Below are 21,467 nucleotides of genomic sequence, written 5' to 3'. Positions count from 1 at the left end.
AATTGCAAAATTTAGAGAAAATTTACAAAAAATAGCATTTTTCAGAATTTAAATGCATCTGCTTGAAAAACAGACGGTTATACCACCCAAAATAGTTACTAGTTCACATCCCCCATATGTCTACTTTAGATTGGCATCGTTTTTTGAACATTCTTTTATTTTTCTTGGACGTTACAAGGCTTAGAACATAAACAGCAATTTCTCATATTCTTAAGAAAATTTCAAAAGCCTTTTTTTGAAGGTGCCAGTTCAGTTCTGAAGTGGATTTGAGGGGACTATGTGTTAGAAACCCCCATAAAACACCCCATTTTAAAAACTAGACCCCTCAAAGTATTCAAAACAGCATATAGAAAGTTTTTTAACCCTTCAGGCATTTCACAGGAATTAAAGCAAAGTGGAAATTAAATTTGCAAATTTCATTTTTTCTGCTGAATTTCAATTTTATTCAATTTTTTTTTAGTAACAGAGAAGGTTTTACCAGAGAAACACTACTAAATATGTATTGTCCAGATTCTGCAGTTTTTAGAAATGTCCCACATGTGGCCCTACTGCGCTCGTGGACTAAAACACAAGCCCTAGAAGCAAAGAAGCACCTAGTGCATTTTGAGGCCTCTTTTTTATTTGAATATATTTTAGGCAGCATGCCAGGTTTGAAGAGGCGTTGAGGTATCAAAACAATGGAAACCCACCAGAAGTGACCCCATTTTGGAAATTACACCCCTCAAGGAATTCATTTATGGTTTTTGTTATCATTTTGACCGCACAGTTTTTTCACAGCACCTATTTGAATTGGGCTGTGAAATGAAAAAAATGATATTTTTTCCAATAAAATGTCATTTTTGATCAAATTTTCTTATTTTCACAGGGAACAACATACCCCATTTTGTTGCCCAATTTGTCCTTAGTGCGGCAATACCCCATTTGTGGTGATAAACTGCCGTTTGGGCCCATGGGAGGGCTCAGAAGGAAAGGAGCGCTATGTGTTTGTTGGAGTCCAGATTTTGCTGGATTGGTTTTCGGGTGCCATGTCGCATTTGCAGAGCCCCAGAGGTATCAAAGCAATGGAAACCCACCAGAAGTGACCCCATTTTGGAAACTACACCCCTCAAGGAATTCATTTATGGTTTTTGTTATCATTTTGACCGCACAGGTTTTTCACAGCACCTATTTGAATTGGGCTGTGAAATGAAAAAAATTATATTTTTTCCAATAAGATGTCATTTTTGATCAAAATTTCTTATTTTCACAGGGAACAACATACCCCATTTTGTTGCCCAATTTGTCCTTAGTGCGGCAATACCCCATTTGTGGTGATAAACCGCCGTTTGGGCCCATGGGAGGGCTCAGACGGAAAGGAGCGCTATGTGTTTGTTGGAGTCCAGATTTTGCTGGATTGGTTTTCGGGTGCCATGTTGCATTTGCAGAGCCCCAGAGGTATCAAAGCAATGGAAACCCACCAGAAGTGACCCCATTTTGGAAACTACACCCCTCAAGGAATTCATTTATGGTTTTTGTTATCATTTTGACCGCACAGTTTTTTCACAGCACCTATTTGAATTGGGCTGTGAAATGAAAAAAATGATATTTTTTCCAATAAGATGTCATTTTTGATCAAAATTTCTTATTTTCACAAGGAACAACATACCCCATTTTGTTGCCCAATTTGTCCTTAGTGCGGCAATACCCCATTTGTGGTGATAAACTGCCCTTTGGGCCCATGGGAGGGCTCAGAAGGAAAGGACCACCATTTGGCCTACTGGAGCTTTTCTGGTGCTAAGTCATGTGTGCAGAAGCCCCTGAGGTACCAGTACAGTTGAAACCCCCGAGAAGTGACCCCATTTTAAAAACTACACCCCTTAAGACATTCATCTAGAGGTGTAGTGAGCATTTTGACCCCACAGGTACTGTGTAAAAGATAATGCGCAGCAGATGGTGCAGTGTGAGATTTGCAATTTTATATATGTATATGCCATTTCAGTGTCCAATATAGTGTGCCCAGCATGCGCCACCGGAGATATACACCCCTTAAATTGTAATGTGGGTTCTCCTGGGTACGACAATACCCTACATGTGGCTGTTATCAGCTGCCTGGGCATACGGCAGGGCTCAGAAGGGAAAGATGAGGGGGGTAAGCTGTGCGGAGTGCATCAGGGTAAATTGAAAATCAAGGGATGTATGATACATTTTAAAACAATCTTTTATACAGAGCCCTGGTTTTTCGGGACACGTGTCACATTGGTATATTGTGTTCTTCCTTATCCCCCTCTTATAGCAGACTCTGCACCTCTTTTGACTCTTTCCCTTTCCACCGGTTTGGGGACCTTCTCCTGGAAAGTGTTGCCCTGGTACGATGCGCCCCCCCTTCCTGGTCCCTAAAGATTAGATCTTGAAATTCCAGGAAAGTTCCCCTCTGGCCTGCACATCGACGTAGCACATACGCATTGTACAAAGCCATCTGTATGATGTGCCCGGCCAGCTTCTTATACCTCACCGCATGGCGCTGTAGGGCTTCAGGACTTGATTTGACAAGTCCATCCCTCCCATGTACCTATTGTAGTCCAGGATGCAGTCTGGTTTGGGGGTGGCCTTTCCTTCATATATCCTAAATCTGTAGGTATACCCTGATGCACTCTCGCAGCTTATACATCTTCACGCCATACCTTGCCCTCTTACCTGGCAGGTACTGGCGGAATTGAACCCTCCCTTTAAAATGTACCAGGGACTCATCAATAGAAAAACACTTCTCGGGGGTGTATGCTTGGGAAAACCGGGCACTGGAACGGTCTAATAGGGGTCTCCGTTTATACAAACGGTCAAAACTGGGGTCATCTCGGAGTGGGCACGGCTCATTATCAGTATAATGTAAGAAGCGAAGTATTGCCTCATTTATTTATTTTTTTAGGTTCCAGTTAATTTCTGAAGTTGCTTTGAGGGGCCCATATATTAGAAACCCCTATCAAACACCCCATTTTAGAAACTAGACCCCTCAAAGTATTCACAACAGCATTTAGAAAGTTTATGAACCCTTTAGGTGTTTCACAGAAATTTAGAGCAAAGTAGAGGTGACATTTACTCTTTTTATACCATTTTTTTTATAACACAAAAGGATTTATCAGAGAAACGCAACTCAATACTTATTGCCCAGATTCTGCAGTTTAGAGAAATATCCCACATGTGGCCCTCGGGCGGTAATGGACTGAAGCACCGGCCTCCGAAGCAAAGGAGCACCTAGCGGATTTTGAGCCCTCTTTTTTATTAGGCACCATGTCCGGTTTGAAGAGGTCTTGTGGTGCCAAAACATTGGAAACCCCCCAAAAGTGACCCCAATTTGGAAACTAGACCCCTTGAGGAATCCATTGCAGTTTTCTTGGGGTGCATGCGGCTTTTTGATCAGTTTTTATTCCATTTTTAGGTGGCGTGGTGACTAATAAACAGCAATTCTACTATTGTTTTTGTATACTTTTTTTTTTACAGCGTTCACCGTGCGCTATAAATGATATATTAACTTTATTCTGCGGGGCGATACGATCACGGCGATACCAGATGTTTATAGTTTTTTTTTATGTCTTATGGCGTTTGCACAATAAAATACGTTTTGTAAACAATCATTCACTTTTTGTGTTACCTTATTCTAAGAGCCATAACGTTTTTATTTTTCAATCAATAAAGCCGTGCGAGGACTTATTTTTTGCGTAACGAACTGTATTTTCCATCAGTACCATTTTTAGGTACATGCGACTTTTTGATCTCTTTTTATTCCATTTTTTGGGAGGTGAAGTGACCAAACAATTGTGATTGTGGTACGGTTTATTAATATTTTTTTTTACGGCGTTCACCGTGCGGGATAAATAACAAAATAATTTTGTAGTTCAGGCCGTTACGGACGCGGCGATACCAATTATGTATAGTTTATTTGTTTGTTTATATATTTTTATTAATAATAAAGGCCTGATAAGGGAAAAAGTGGGACTTTTACTTTTATTACTTTTAAAACTTTTATTTTCTTATTTTTACACATCTTTTTTTAACTTTTTTTTTACTTTATTACTTTGTCCCACTAGGGGACATGAGGGCAGGAGGCCCTGATCGCTATTCTAATACACTGCACTACATGCGTAGTGCAGTGTATTAGAACTGTCAGCTACTCACTGACAGCAAGCATAGTGGGTCCTGACGTTGTCAGGACCCACTAGGCTTCCGTCTATGGCATAGCCGGACGCCATTGTTTGGTGTCCGGTTGCCATAGTCACCATCGCCGGCCGCTATCGCGTAGCAGGCCGGCGATGGCAGCTTAACCCCTAAAAAGCCGCGATCTCTATAGAACGCGGCTTTTAAGGGGTTAATCAGCGGGGACACAGCGATCGGTCCCCGCTGTAGGAGCTGTGACAGCTGCTGAACAAGACAGCAGCGTCACAGCTCCTGTATGTGTCGGGAGGACGGCCGAAACGGCCGTTACTCCCGAGACGTACTATTACGGCATGGAGCGCGAACGATACAGCTGCCATGACGTAATAGTACGTCAAGGAGCGGGAAGGGGTTAAATAGATATGAGATAGATAGATAGATAGATAGAAGCAAAAAAAATAGGCAGCACTCCGTAGATATAAGTGAAAAAACGAGAGGTACTTTATTACCCTAGTGCAGGGGTCTCAAACTCAGCCGGGTAAGTGGGCCGCATATAGAAAAAATGTGAAGTTGACGGGCCGCATTACTTTCAAATTTGATACATTACAAAATTATTGTTAATCAATTAGTTATTTGAACTACTATAACAATACTACATTCCTATAATAATACTACATTACTATAATAATACTACATTACTATAACAATACTACATTCCTATAATAATACTACATTACTATAATAATACTACATTACTATAATAATACCTTAACGGAAATTTGTGAGTTTTCTCCACGTGCTTATTTCCACAATCCAGTTTTACAGTTTAAGTGTCACTAAATGCAGTCCAGCAGCTCAGTTGGCAGACACACAAATGTCAAGATTAGGCAGCCCCTTTATAGATTGTGCCACAGAGCCCTCTATAGATACTGCCACAGTGCCCTCTGTAGATACTGCCACAGTGCCCTCTGTAACTACTGCCACAGTGCCCTCTGTAGATACTGCCACAGTCCCATCTGTAGATAATGCCACAGTGCCCTCTGTAGATGCTGCCACAGTGCCCTCTGTAGATACTGCCACAGTGCCCTCTGTAGATGCTGACCTCATTTTAACTTTTTTTATTAGTCCCCCTAGGGGACTTCAACTAGCGATCTTTAGATCACTTGCACGATATACTGCAATCAGTGGCGTAACTACCGCTATAGCAGCCGTAGCGGCTGCTACGGGGCCCGCGGCATGAGGGGGCCCGTGTCGCCCGCAGGCACAGGCCCCCCCCCATGGCCGGAGGCTCCGCTAGCAGCCGCTATGGCTGCTACAGCGGGACGCCACTGAACACTACGGCAGAGCAGGGAGGTATCTCCCCGCTCTGCCATTAAACAAAATACATGTATCCCCTATCCACAGGATAGGGGATACATGTGTATCGCTGGCATTGATAGGGAGAACGGGGGACTGAAAGTCCCCTGAAGTTCTCCATCACAAACCTCGAAATTCCGGGGTCTGTGTCGGCAGCTCCGTAGAAATGAATGGAGCGCCGGTCGCGCTTGTACGCATGCGTGACCAGCGCTCCTTTCATTTTTATTGAGCTGCGCAGACGCCGGAAGTCAGAGGTTAGTCATGGAGAGCTTGGGGGACTTTCGGTCCCCCGTTCTCCCTATCGCTGCCAGCGATCACACATGTATCCCCTATCCTGTGGATAGGGGATACATGTCTTTTGTCTTCTCACACTGTAGGTCGCATTTTTTTGGGGTGTTGGGGATGCTGTATAGCGTTCCCTACAGGGGGGGGGGCTGTATAGCGTTCCCTACAGGGGGGGGCTGTATGGCGCTATCCACAGGGGGGGGCTGTATGGCATTCCCTACAGGGGGGGCTGTATGGCGTTCCCTACAGGGGGGGCTGTATGGCGTTCCCTACAGTGAGGGGCTGTATGGCGCTCCCTACAGGGGGGCCGTATGGCGTTCCCTACAGACCCCCCTGTAGGGAACGCCATACAGCCCCCTCTGTAGATAACGCCATACAGCCCCCTCTGTAGATAACGCCGTACAGCCCCCTCTGTAGATAACGCCATACAGCCCCCTCTGTAGATCGCGCCATACAGCCCCCTCTGTAGATCGCGCCATACAGCCCCCTCTGTAGATCGCTCCATACAGCCCCCTCTGTAGATCGCGCCATACAGCCCCTTCTGTAGATCGCGCCATACAGCCCCCCTCTGTAGATTGCGCCATACAGCCCCCTCTGTAGATCGCGCCACACAGCCCCCTCTGTAGATAGCGCCATACAGCCCCCTCTGTAGATAGCGCCATACAGCCCCCTCTGTAGATAGCGCCATACAGCCCCCTCTGTAGATAACGCCATACAGCCCCCTCTGTAGATAGCGCCATACAGCCCCCTCTGTAGATAGCACCATACAGCCCCCACTGTAGAGAACGCCATACAGCCCCCCCTGTAGATAGCGCCATACAGCCCCCTTTGTAGATAGCGCCATACAGCCCCCACTGTAGAGAACTCCATACAGCCCCCTCTGTAGATGCTGCCACAGTGCCCTCTGTAGATGCTGTCACAGTGCCCTCCGTAGATGCTGCCACAGTGCTCTCCGTAGATGCTGCCACAGTGCCCTCCGCAGATGTTGCCACAGTGCCCTCCGCAGATGCTGCCACAGTGCCCTCCGCTGATGCTGCCACAGTGCCCTCCACAGATGCTGCCAAAGTGCCCTCCGCAGATGGTGCCACAGTGCCCTCTGCAGATGCTGCCACAGTGATGTCAGGGGCTTGCCCACAGTGGGAGTCCCGGAGCAGAGCCGCTTCTAGCACTCTGCATGGGATTCCAGCACTGCTCCAGACATCACTGTCCATATATGGACAGAGATGTCAGGGGCAACCCCAGAGCTGGAGTCCCGGGCAGAGCGCTAGTAGGCTCTTCCTGGGACTCCAGCTGTGCTCCTGACATCACTGGGACTCTTGCTCTGGGGAAGCCCCTGACATCATTGTCAATGTATGGACAGCGATGTCAGAGGCTTCCCCAGAGTCCCAGAGCAGACCCGATACTAGCGCTCTGCCCGGCACTCCGGCTCTGGGGAAGCCCCAGACATCGTGTGTCCAAACATGGACACCGATGTCAGGGAATTCCACAGAGTCCCGGAGCAGAGCTGATACTAGCGCTCTGCCCGGGATTCCGCTCTGGGGAAGACCCTGACACACTGTCCATATATGGACAGTGATGTCAGGGAATTCCACAGAGTCCCGGAGAAGAGCCTATACTAGCGCTCTGCCCGGAACTCCGCTCTGGGGAAGCACCAGACATCGTGTGTACAAACATGGACACCGTTGACAGGAAATTCCACAGAATCCCTGGAGCAGAGCCGATACTAGCGCTCTGCCCGGGACTCCGCTCTGGGGAAGACCCTGATACACTGTCCATATATGGACAGCGATGTCAGGGAATTCCACAGTCCCAGAGCAGAACCTGTACTAGCACTCTGCATGGGACTCCGGCTCTGGGGAATCCCCAGACATCGCTGTTCATATGTGGACAGCGATGTCAGGGAATTCCAGAGTCTCGGATCAGAGCCTATACTAGCGGCTCTGTGTCCCGTGGGCCGCAGATGACAGCCCCAGGGGCCGCATGCGGCCCGCGGGCAGCGTGCTTGAGACCTCTGATTTAAATGCTGCGGTCGCTATTGACAGCAGCATTTAACGAGTTAAACGAGCGGGATCGCGCTCGAGCGTGATGCCGCTCGTTACTTTGAAGTGTCGGCTGTAACAAACAGCCGACACCCGCATCGTATGGAGCGGGTTCACTCCGTGAGCCCGTTCTATACTTCCCCTACCGACCTTGGCGTATGGATACGTCAAATGTCGGGAAGGGGTTAAGGTTGGACTGAGCTCGCGTGTGCACCCTAGTGGTCACTGCAGAACAGGACGACCGCATGTGCTCGCATCTCTGGAGAGAAAGGCGTCAGCAGGATGAGAGGAGTTCGTGGTCAGCGACCACGGACGTTACACATTCACTCTTTTTCTGTTAAACCCTGCCTCTGGGAGGGCTTAACAGAAGCCCATAAAAATGACTATACACTGCAATACATTAGTATTGCAGGGTATTGAACTGACAATCGCTGGTTCAAGTCCCCTAGGGGGACTAAAAAAAAGTAAAATAAAGCTTTCAGTAGTGAAAAAAATATTAGAAGTAAAAAAAAAAAAACGTTTAACATTTTTTTTAAAGTAATGTAAAAAAAAAAAACAAAAAAAAAAAGCTTGGTATCACTGCGTTTGTAAAAGTCAGAACTATTACAATATAGCGTTATCAGTGAACGCCGTAAACGGAAAAAATATAAGGCTATGTTCACACTGAGTTTTTTGCAGGCAGAATTTCTGCCTCAAAATTCCGTTTGGAAGTTTGAGGCAGATTTTCCTCTCCCTCCATGACGATTTTCACTGCGTTTTTCGCCCGCGGGCAAAAAACGCAGCGAAATATGCTTTCTCTGCCTTCTATTGATGTCAATGGGGGCATGTCGCTTCTTTTTCCCGTGAGGCGGTTTTACCGCTCGCGGGAGAAAACCGCCCCCGCCTCCCATTGAAATCAATGGGAGGCATTTTAGGGCCGTTTTTGACGAGTTTTGCGGCACGGTTTCCGTGTCAAAAAACTTGTCAAAAAACTCTGTTTTTTGGTCAACTTAAAAAAATGTAATAAAAAGTGATCAAAAAGTCTTATGTATCAAAAATGGTACCAATAAAAACCACAGGTTGTGCCACAAAAAATAAGCCCTCACACCACTCAATCGATGAAAAAAATTAAAAAGTTATGACTTTCAGAATATGGCAACACAAATTTGTTTTTTTTTAACATATAGTTTTTTCTTTGTAAAAGGAGTAAAACATTAAAAAAAAACTATATAAATTTGATATCGCCGTAATCATGTTGATCAGCAGAATAAAGTTAATTTGTTGTTTTTACTGCATGGTGAAAGATGTAAAAACGAAACCCAAAAGAAAATGGAGGAATTACAGTTTTTTCTAATTCCACCCCACAAATCCTCCCGCAAAAAATGGGGATCAATTAAATTACGGCGGGCGCTGTCTCCGCCTCTCCCCCTTGCGAGGTCTGTCTGCTGCGTGGGGGTGGTAACTGGTCAGAGCGAGGCTCAGAGTCAAACTGGCTGCCGCTGCTGTTGCATTCATTATGTACTGGGAGTGAAAGTGAGACACACCAATCCCAGCCCTGCTTGTAGCTTTCCTACGCTAATTTCCATGTCTCCTTCTAATTGCCGGCTGTGGGACGGGCAGTCGCAGGTCCACTTCCCTTCTTGTTTGCACTGCATCTGCGCATGTAAATTTTGGCGCATGCGCAGTGCAAATTATTGGCGGGAACGGAAGAAATCCCGGACAGTGTTTTTTATCTGCCGGACTGGGTTTTTTGCGGACTGTCTGTTAATCTACGGACGGTTGGAAACGCTGACCTATCTCTAGAACGGGGCTCCCTCTACCTCGTTCTACCTTGCTTGACTCCCGCTGCTTCCCGACTACTTCCTGATTAGGTGGCTGGGAGTTATGAAAACAGCCGAGCTCGCTGAGCTATGCTGTTTCCGTAACTCCCATAGAAGTGAATTGGAGTTACGGAAACACAGCAGCACGGCGAGCTACGCTGTTTCCAGAACTCAGGAGCTACAGAAACAGCATAGTTCACCATGCTACACTGTTTCTGTAACTCAAAGCCACTTCAATGGGAGTTATGGAAACAGCATAGCTCAGCATGCTCAACTGTTTTTGTAGCTCCCGACCACCTAATTAGAAAGTGGCTGGGAAGCAGCAAGAGCCGGGCAAGGTAAAACGGGATTTAGTGGGCCCCGTTCTAGAGATAGGTGCGGGTCCCAGAGTTGAGAGCAGGGCACAATCCAGCAGCAACATAATGTGTGTCAAGTACAAGGACAAGAGAGATGTCCTTGTATTGACAACAATACATGGCCACACCAGTACCCATGTACCTGTACGAGGTACCAGTACAGAGACCCACAAACCAGACTGTATCCTGGACTACAATAGGTACATGGGAGGGGTGCACTTGTCAGATCAAGTCCTGAAGCCCTACAGCGCCATGGGGAAATCGAGGGTGTGGTATAAGAAGCTGGCCGTGCACATCATATAGATGGCATTGTACAATGCGAACATGCTACATCGATGTGCAGGCCGGAGGGGAACGTTCCTGGAATTTCAAGAGGTGGTTATCAAGAATCTAATCTTTAGGGACAAGGAAGGGCCCCCCCTTCCTTGTCCCCAAAGATTAGGTTCTTGATAACCACCTCTTGAAATTCCAGGAAAGTTCTACCCAGTACTTCTGGAAGCGAGGCAACACGCATCGTACCAGGGCAACACTTTCCAGGTGAAGTTCCCCAAACTGGCAAGAAGGGAAAGAATCAAAAGAGGTGCAAAGTCTGCTATAAGAGGGGGATAAGGTAGGACACAATATATAAATATGACACGTGTCCTGAAAAACCAGGGCTCTGTATGAAAGAGTGTTTTAAAATTTATCATACATCCCTTGATTTTTAATTTACCCTGATGCACTCCGCAAAGCTTATCCCCCTCGTCTTTCCCTTCTGAGCCCAGCCGTGTGCTCAGGCAGCAGATAACAGCCACATGTAGGGTATTGCCGTACCCGGGAGAATCCGCATTATAGTTTATGTGGTGTATGTCTCCGGTGACACATGCTGGGAACACTATATCGGACACTGAAATGGCATATATGTAAAGAAAATTTCAAATCTCACTCTGCACCATCGGCTGCACATTATTTTTTACACAATACCTGTGGGGTCAAAATGCTCACTACACCTCTAGATGAAGGCTTAAGTGAACACCCATAAATGAATTACTTGAGGGGTGTAGTTTCCAAAATGGGGTCACTTCTTGTGGGTTTACATTGCTTTGATACCTCTGGGGCACTTCAAATGCAACATGGCACCCGAAAACCAATCCAGCTAAATCTGGACTCCAAAGAACACATAGCGCTCCTTCCCTTCTGAGCCCTCCCACGGGCCCAAACAGAAGTTTATCACCACAAATGGGGTATTGCCGCACTCAGGACAAATTGGGCAACAAAATGGGGTATTTTATTCCTTGTGTAAATAAGAAATTTGGAGCCAAAACTATATCTCATTGGAAAAAAAATAATTTTAAATTCATGGCCTAATTCAAATAAGTTATGTGAAAAAACTGTGGGGTCTAAATGGTCACAACACCCATAAATGAATTCCTTGATGGGTGTAGTTTCCAAAATGGGGTCACTTCTGGTGGGTTTCCATTGCTTTGATACCTCTGGGGCTCTGCAAATGCGACATGGCACCCGAAAACCAATCCAGCAATTTCTGGACTCCAAAGAACACATAGCACTCCTTTCCTTCTGAGCCCTCCCGTGGGCCCAAATGGAAGTTTATCACCACAAATGGGGTATTGCCGCACTCAGGACAAATTGGGCAACAAAATGGGGTATTTTATTCCTTGTGAAAATAAGAAATTTTGAGCCAGAACTAAAATAGTTTTGTTTTAATTCACAGCCCAATTCAAATAAGTTCTGTGAAAAAACTGCAAATTTCACTTCCACTTTACTTTAATTCCTGTGAAATGCCTAAAGGGTTAAGAAACTTTCTAAATGCCGTTTTAAATACTTTGATGGGTCTAGTTTTTAAAATGGGGTGTTTATGGGGGTTTCTAATACATAGGCCCATCAAAGCCACTTCAGAACTGAACTGGTACCTAAAAAAAAAAGTATTTTCTTGAAAATATGAGAAATTGCTGTTTATGTTCTAAGCCTTGTAACGTCCTAGAAAAATAAAAGAATGTTCAAAAAATGATGCCAAGCTAAAGTAGACATATGAGGTAATGTTAATTAGTAAATATTTTGTGTGGTATAACCATCTGCCTAACAAGCAGATACATTTAAATAAATAAAAAATGCAAAGTTTTCTAAATTTTCTCTAACTTTTGCTATTTTTACACAAATAAACAATGAATGTATCGACCAAATTTTACCATCAACATAAAGCCCAATGTGTCACAAGAAAACAATCTCAGAATCACTTGGATAGGTAGAAGCGTTCCGAAGTTAGTACCACATAAAGTGAAACATGTCAGATTTTAAAAATGGGCTCTGAGCCTTAAGGCCAAAACTACCCTGCGTCCTTAAGGGGTTACATAGTGACACACTACATTCACAATGGAAACAACCAGATGTGTCCTTCTCTTAATGTCCTTTCATAGTCAAATATTGATTGTGAATACTGTGATGTAGTAATATTTTATGAATTACCCCATATCCGGGACCAGCAATCAGTGAGGAACACAGTCTCCCCATTCCAGCAACGTGAAGCTCCTGGGCACTAATGCAAAACCTATAACAGGGCCCCCTGAACTATTGCATTCCATTTATAGCACTGCTGTATATGGCAGAATGACCCTCAGCAGAGGCGTAACATGAAGTTCCTGAGCTCCAATACAAAATCTGTAGCAAGGTCCCCCACCTACCATGTGGATTTATAATACAGGTGTCTCCTTACTGTATGTGACAGAGGGGCCCATTTGCACCCCCTATAGTTATACCCCTGCTCTAAAACATTTTTCAATTAAAGCCTAACTCCACTTGCAGTCTTTAAAGAGACTCTGTCACCACATTATAAGTGCCCTATCTCCTATATAAGGAGATCGGCGCTGTAATGTAGGTGACAGTAATGCTTTTTATTAAAAAAAACGATCTTTTTTCACAACGTTAGGAGTGATTTTGGTTTATGCTAATGAGCTTTCTTAATGCCCAAGTGGGCGTACTTTTACTTTCGACCAAGTGGGCGTTGTACAGAGGAGTGTATGACGCTGACCAATCGGCATCATGCACTCCTCTCCATTCATTTACACTGCACTAGCGATATAGATATATCGCTATGTGCAGCCTCATACACTAACCCTAACCCTGGACGTCATGTGTACTCAGAATCCTGACACTTCTGACTCTTTTTTTGAGAGATTCTGGCAAGTGAAACCAAATCTCGCGAGATCACGGAGCTAAACGAGATTTGGTTTCAATCTCACAAAAAAAGAGTCAGAAGTGTCAGGATTGTGAGTACACATGACGTCCCGGCTGGATTTCATGTGTATTTATTATCAGGACACTGTAGTAATGTTAGGGCTTGTGTATGTAGCTGCACATAGCGATATATCTATATCGCTAGTGCAGTGTAAATGAATGGAGAGGAGTGCATGATGCCGATTGGTCAGCGTCATGCACTCCTCTGTACAACGCCCACTCGGTCGAAAGTAAAAGTACGCCCACTTGGGCATTAAGAAAGCTCATTAGCATAAACTAAAGTCGCTCCTAACTTTGTGAAAAAAGATCGTTTTTTAAAATAAAAAGCATTACTGTCACCTACATTAAGCGCCAATCTCCTTATATAGGAGACAGGGCACTTATAATGTGGTGACAGAGCCTCATTAACTTTGCTGTATCGTCATAGCTTTGCAGAACCTAGCTCCTTTTTCCAATCTGGCCCTTGTATCCCCTTTAGGAAAAAAAAAATTGGCCTTACAGATGAGATTTTCATTTGATTTTTTGCCTCCCCTCATTTTGACAGCTGTAACTTTTTTCCTTTTTTTTCGTACATGTATGACAATGTGTGTGGGACAAGCTGTATTTTCTGCCCCATATTGAGGTACATATAAGTTAGCATTCTATTACTTTTCTATTCATTTTCTTTTGAGCGGTGGGTCAATAAAAACACAATTGCCTCCATTGTTTTTTTAATTTTCATTTTTACACTCTTCACCATTCAACACAACTAAAGATAACGGTTATACCAAATATGTAGAGGTTTTATGACATTTATATTATTTTTTTTAGCATTATATTTTTTATTTTTTATTTTTTTTACTTTACTTACTTTTGACTTTAGATAATTTTTTAACTAAAATGCATTTCAATATCTGTATAGTCTAATATATTACTGCCTGTTAAGGCAAAAAAAAATACCCTACAGGACAGCCCTGGGAGCTTTAGGCTGGATTCACACGAGGTCATTACATCCGGTACTGAAAACATGATTACAGTACGGGACAGTTGTCCGGCAGCGAAGCAGGGACTCCTAGTATCGTACATAACTATGATGCTAGGAGCCCGGCTCCCTGCACTGCGTTCGGTCTGGGACTTGCGGCCGAAATACGTCCGTCAATTACGGACGTAATGACCTCGTGTGAATCCAGCCTAAGTAAGGCCCGGGCTGACTCTTTCAAATCATCAGCCACGCGATCACAATGCCCTGTCCATTTGTTACGTTTCCTTAGATGCCAAAATCAGTATTGATCGCATCATCCAAGAGGTTAAATGACCATGACCAGAGTTTTTTCCCGTTTTGCCTGTTACACCCAGAGTGCAAATGTCAATCATAGCCGCACTCTGGCTGGGGATCACACAGAGCAAATGTCAGCTATGAGGAGGTGTAAGGCCGAATTCAGACGACCATAGTATATGTCTGTGTGACGGCCGTTAAAACAACGGCCGTCACACGGACGCATATAGTTCAATGGGGCCGCCCACACGGCCGTTGTTTCAACAAACCATGCGAAGGGTCCGTTGAAAATTAGAACGTTTTTTTTTTCAGTTTTCACGGATCCCTCGATAGGGATCCGTGAAAACGGGAGCCGCACGAGGGCAACTCGGACGTGATTTTCCCCACGTTCGTCCGAATTCGGCTGAAGTAAGAGAAAAGCATCTAACAGGTCCAGCGAGTTGCACCAAATTTCTGACACATTGTGCACCAGTTTCATAAATGTGGCGCAATTGGAGTTATTCACAACGTCTAATAAAATGATGCATCTTATGAGAACATTGATACTTGTTCCCCATTGTTTTAAAGCGCACACTTTTATCAATGTCTGTGAGCCTGTCCTGCCACCGCATGGTCACTTTATTAATTCGGGTTCCAACTGGTAGAACAGAAGGCTCATTATTGTGTCTCTGGCTTCACACACACTGTAGCTTATTAGGGGTAGTTCACACTGCGATTTTGTCTGGCAAAAACATCTTCAGGAATTTTGTGGAAGATTTTGAAATGCCAGTGTATTTTTAAGCTTTTATTTCCCCCCTTTTTTTTCTGCGCTTTTTTTAGCTGTATAAAGCTAATTCAAAAACACTGTCAAATACACCTTCAAACAACACTTTACATTCTGCAACAATTCTGCTACAATTCTGCAACATTATTTTCTGCCATTTAAAAAAAAAAAAACAATAAGAGAGCTCCAAAAACCTGTTATGGGAACATACCCTAATTCTTACACCTTCAAAGCAAGATATGAGTCCGGCTGCCAATTAGATTTTTCAATGGACAAACCAAATACACCAGAACAAAGTAACCCAAAAACTTAGGCATTATAGGCAATAGTTGGGTACAGGGTTTGACTAACCCACCAGAGTACTATAGGAACCCCTGGGGGCCTAGAAATGGATGCAAAGGTTCGGCTGAAGACAACCCCATTTGGAGCTCGCTATGGAGAAAATCACTTGTCACTAGAGACTTTTTCTTATGGAATGATTTACAAATAACCTACTAGACCTTATTAATGGGGTATATCCTTAGGATAGGCCATTAATGTGTGATGGGCGGTGTTCTGACCCACAGGACCCCTTTCAATCAGCCGAACTAATGTTTATCCAATCTCAGCGGTTCCCCTGTACATGCAGTTGTACCTGCCAATACAGGTCAAACCCATTAATTTGTAGTTCTGCAGATTGACATGGGTCCTGGGTCTGTAACCCTATCGATTACACATTGATAGTCTATACGAAGTACAGGCCATCAATGTTGATTCCCAGAAATCCCCTAGGGGTACAACCAGTGGCGGATTATCATATGGGCGATTCGGGCGGCCGCCCGGGGCCCGAGGCTCCCAGGGGGCCCATGGCAGCCCGAACCGCACATCTTGCAAAGGTACCTATTCAGCGCGCTAGCGCTGCTAACTAACGAAGATGAGGAGGGGAGGAGCAGGGAATTGGCCGGGAAAGGGGTAGGACACGCCTCCCTGACAAGTGCGGGCCGCCGCCATTGAGTAACAGAACAGCGACGGACGGCTGTTCTGTTACTCCGAATCTGCAAGACAAGAGCCGGGCGGTCGGTCACCGGCGCTGAGGTCAGTACAGCAGGCTTATCCTCCTGCCCAACTGGTTCCCGACCGCTGGCTGTATTTTTACGGCCAGCGGTCAGGGACGGGTCCTTAAAACCCGAGCCATAGACTTTCTACGGCTCGGGTTTTAACTTGCTGCCCGCGCGATCGGGCAGCTGAATGTCGGGTCTCCGGCTGTCAATGACTGCCGGGGACCCTGAGGAGAAGACAGAAGCAGCTTTCGCTGCTTCTGTCTTCTCCGATGTCTTCTTACACAGCGTTCAATGAACGCTGTGTATAGGAATAGAGACAGCAGCAGCGGCGCTGTCTCTATTCCTCCCGGTGATCATGTGACTGGTCACATGATCGCCGGGTGCCGTTAGTGGCAGGCTGCTGCTGGGTCTAACTAGACCCAGCACAGCCCTATTAGTGACAATCGTCACTATGAGAGGGCTGATTTCCCCTGTAACTGGGGCTGCTGTGCAGCTCCAGTTACAGTGGAAAAACATGGTGTAAAAGAAAGAAAAAATATATATAAAGTTCCCCAAAGGTCTTTTTTGACCTTTGAGGAACAGACCACAGTAATAAAAAAATAGGAAAGTAAAGTGCAAAAAAAAATGAAATAATAAATACACATAAAATACCCACCCCAATAAAAACCGTCCCCCCCCCCCCGCCAATCATTGTTGTAACGCAAGCGCTGACCCAATTACCCTAATATAGACATGTAATATATTAAAATTTAAGGTAAACAATGACGATTACAAATAAAAGGTCTATTTTAGGGTAAAACTATGTTATTACCAAAAAAATAGCTGAAACGTAAAAAAGCTTATTTTTTTACTATTATTTTCAAACTTTATGAATAAAAGTTCTAAAATAGCAAAAAAGGTGTGTATAAAAATGATAAAAAAAAAGAAACCTGCATTGTCTACGGAAAAAACGTCGCAAAAATCACGTCGTTTTTATTTATTTTTTATAAAAATGTGTGTTTGGTGCAACTTTGTAATTACGTTTTATTAAAAAATATTTTCACTTTTTGAGATACAGCTGCTTTGTATCCTGTATCCGTCAGGTCAGCAGGACTGACGGGATCAGTGAAACGGGCCCTGCGCTAAATTATAATCTTAGATGTGATAGATTTGAGGTGGATCCTGCGTGTCACTGATCCTGTCAGTCCTGCTGACCTGACGGATACAGGATACAAAGCAGCTGTATCTCAAAAAGTAAAAATATTTTTTAATAAAACGTAATTACAAAGTTGCACCAAACACACATTTTTATAAAAAATAAATAAAAACGACGTGATTTTTGCGACGTTTTTTTCCGTAGACAATGCAGGTTTCGTTTCTTATCGTTTTTATACACACCTTTTTTGCTATTTTACAATTTTTATTCATAAAGTTTGAAAATAATAGTAAACAAATAAGCTTTTTTACGTTTCAGCTATATTTTTTGGTAATAACATAGTTTTACCCTAAAATAGACCTTTTATTTGTAATCGTCATTGTTTACCGTAAATTGTAATATATTACATGTCTATATTAGGGTAATTGGGTAATATATATATATATATATATATATATATATATAAAATTATGATATAAAGTTTTTAAATGTGTACATAACCTTGTGGCACTATATACAAGGGGGAGCGCTGTGTGCCACTATATACAAGGGGGAGCGCTGTGTGCCACTATATACAAGGGGGAGCGCTGTGTGGCACTATATACAAGGGGAAGCGCTGTGTGGCACTATATACAAGGGGAGCGCTGTGTGGCACTATATACAAGGGGGAGCGCTGTGTGGCACTATATACAAGGGGGGCTGTGTAGTGCTATCCACAGTGGTATGTGTGTGGCGCTCTTTATAGGGGGGGCTTTTTGGTGCTATTTACAAGAGGGGGAGGGCTGTGTGGCGCTCTCTACAGGGGGCTGTATGGCACTATCTATATGGGGCTGTGTGTAACGCTCTCTACGGGGAGGATGTGTGATATATAGAGGGGGCTGTGTATTGTGATATCTATGGGGGTGTGTAATATCTACAGGGGCTGTGTGTGGCACTATGTACAGGGGGCTGTGTGTATGTGGTGTTTTACAGTGTGTGGTATTATTATATTCAGGCACGCAGTGTTTGGTGCTATTATATTTAGGGGCACAGTATGTGGCACCATGATAACTTTATTTTCGTTTATAGGTGTGGAAATGTTGGAAAAGTGAGGAGACGTCTGAGTGGCAAATTCTGCAGAAATGAGTCATGGCCGGGAGTAGTCGTCATGAGCGCTGGACCGGATGGAGAAGAAAAGAGGAAAAAAAACACTAGAATCTGAGACGTCGTCACCTGTGAGTCACTAGATTTATAGAGAATCTGTCACCTCTCCTGACATGTTTATTATAGGAATCCTTGTATTTCACAAAAAGTCTTTCTGCAGTCCAGGACTGATAGACAATTCCCCTTGTCAGGAGGTTGTGTCCCTGCACAGTGTGATACTCTCAGTATGTAGGGACACAGCCCTGTGACAAGGGAAATCGTAACACTGTTAATGCTTGCCCAAAAAAGTAGTGTCAAAAATAGTTACGGCGCGGCGGTGAGGAAGGGGGGCCCAAGTTTGGGTAACAGCCCAGGGCCCATGGTCTACTTAATCCGCCACTGGGTACAACTCATATTTGTAATGGCTTCTACAACACAACCATATAAACTATTGCAGGTCTCAACATAGGACGGTGGCCCCAAAGAGAAAATTATCACATCGTAGTAATGAGATCTGAAGTCAGATCCGTAGATTTCCATTATAATAAAATCCTAGAAAAAAATCTAAACCTTTTGCTGTGATATTTGCTCAAGGGTGAGGAAATTAAACATAGGACAAACCCCAGAAAAGTAGATATAGAGAACAAACAAATTAATAAAAAACATGTAACTTTTGTGTAATGTGTTTATTACATATCTACAACATATTTTTTATACATTTATTATAGTGCCTCATTAAATAGGTGGTGAATTATAAAAAAAAAAAAAATGCAATGAAAAATGCAACAATTCTACCATAACATTTCACGGCTTCAGTTGAAAGTATACAGATTGGTTGTCCCTAGACTCGGGAGATTTACATGAATATATTACATGGTAGTTTGTTGGAGTACTATGAACATGTAATAGTAACCATGGTGATTTTCTTCTTTTTTTTTTGTTTCCCCAGCTAATGGAAGCAAGATGAAAAACTGGCTGTTATATAACAAAAAGATAAATAAAAATAAATAAAAAACATTGTAATATAATATTAACAAATTTAAAACAATATCATAACCCTTAAACCAGAGGACCCTAATCTTTTGTTGTTCGTAAGCCACTATCAAACATGACAGATAGTGATGAGCCATGCCAAATATTAAGGGAAAAAGTCTATTAAAGAAACAAGCAAGTGATATGGCTATTACTCTAGTGGTAACCGGCAGTGATATGGTTTTGAATTAAAGGGTTTTTCCGAGTTATTTAAAAAATTGGCCAATGTAGGAGGGATCAAAAAAACATTTGAAAAAGAGCCATTACTTATCTCACAGAACCTCGTTGTTCCAGCGCCACCACACCGTTTCTCCCCGCCGCTGATTATTGACATAGCTGCAGCGATGACGTGCTCGTATACCCACGTGATCGCCGCAGCCAAGCACTGGCCTCATCGATCCTGTGCCGTATACCCTATGAGGCTAGTGATTGGTTGCAGCTATCATGTGGGTATACAAGCAGATCATTGCTGCCGCTGCAGCTATATCAATACACAGCGGCAGGGAGGAACAGAAGCGGCGGTGCTGGAACGACTGGGATCCGTGAGGTGAGCAATGTTTTTTTTTTTTCTTTGCATCCCTCCTACCGTGGACAATGTTTTAAATAACTAGGCAAACCCCATTAAGTTCTAGTAATGCTATGACCTCCCTGATGCCACTAGTGCACAATATTACATACAAGTGCCATCAGCTGGGGAACCACATGCAGGGGGCATGAGAGCTACAATAGTCACTGGTTAGGGAACAATGCCTAAAAAGGGTTGTAACCCAGCTTTTGTAGTTGCCTACTGCATAGCAATAGCAGTTATTGCTTATACACAACACCCAATCTATGATCCCATACTGAAGGGCCATACGTTTATGGAGTTAAAACCTCTCCCTTGTGCACTCACCACACCTGGCCTATCCCTGCAGCTTTTCTCAGATTGTTGTACATTAAATAGTCTGTTTGTAATGCTATCTACCATCTGCTGGTGAAAGGTGAACATTAAATTGGAGATCTTCACCTTTCATCAGCAGATGGCCGACAGCATCAAATACAGGCAGTAGTCCAAGAGATCCAGTGTCTCCACATCACTGCTGGCTGGAGCTGTCCCGTGCCTAGCCGCTCTGTGACAAATATTTAGCAGAAGGTGTGTGTATGTGTCACATTGTGTATATGTGTGTGACTATATATATATATATATATATATATATATGTATATATATATGTATATATATATATATGTACGTACGTACGTACATACGTACGTACGTGTATGTGTGTCGCAGTATATATGTTTTGGTGTGTGAATGTATATATATATATATATATGTGTATGTGTCACAGTGTGTATACAATATATATGTGCAAGCGTGTCTATATGTGCATGTTTGTATCATGGTGTGTGTGTGTGTGTGCGTGTGTGTGTGTGAATGCATGTATGTATACACGTGTGTCACAGTGTATATGTGCGTATGTGTGTTTGTATGTGTGTCACAGTGTTTATATGGGCGCATGTGCGTGTATATATACAGCATATATATATATACATATATATATATGTGTGTATTTTATATTGTATATGTATTTTGTGTATATATGCACTTTCTCTGCAGGCATGGCTGTGAACCTGCCCTTTACAAAATCCTGAGTACGCCCCTGCCATACTGGTTTTTTTTTATTTGGAGGCACACAAAAACTGACGGTTCCATCCAGTTGAACCATACTGCGGCACAGAAGAACCTATGGCTGTGTAGTACGGGCCGCAGGGAATCCATCTGAGCTTTGTCATGTGTATGGGACCTAATATTTATTTATCCACAATAATTATCACTCTGATTCAGCTTTCTTTATAGTGTTAACCCATTCTAATACAGGCCGTAGTTAGATAACTGAAGTATTATACAGAAAATAATGCTCTCCTGTGCAGTTAGGGAATGAGCCTTA

The sequence above is a fragment of the Rhinoderma darwinii genome, chromosome 5 (genome assembly GCF_050947455.1).
Source record: "Rhinoderma darwinii isolate aRhiDar2 chromosome 5, aRhiDar2.hap1, whole genome shotgun sequence".
NCBI lineage: Eukaryota > Metazoa > Chordata > Amphibia > Anura > Rhinodermatidae > Rhinoderma > Rhinoderma darwinii.
The sequence above is the reverse complement of the archived record's forward strand: the minus strand, read 5'-3'. Positions refer to the sequence as shown.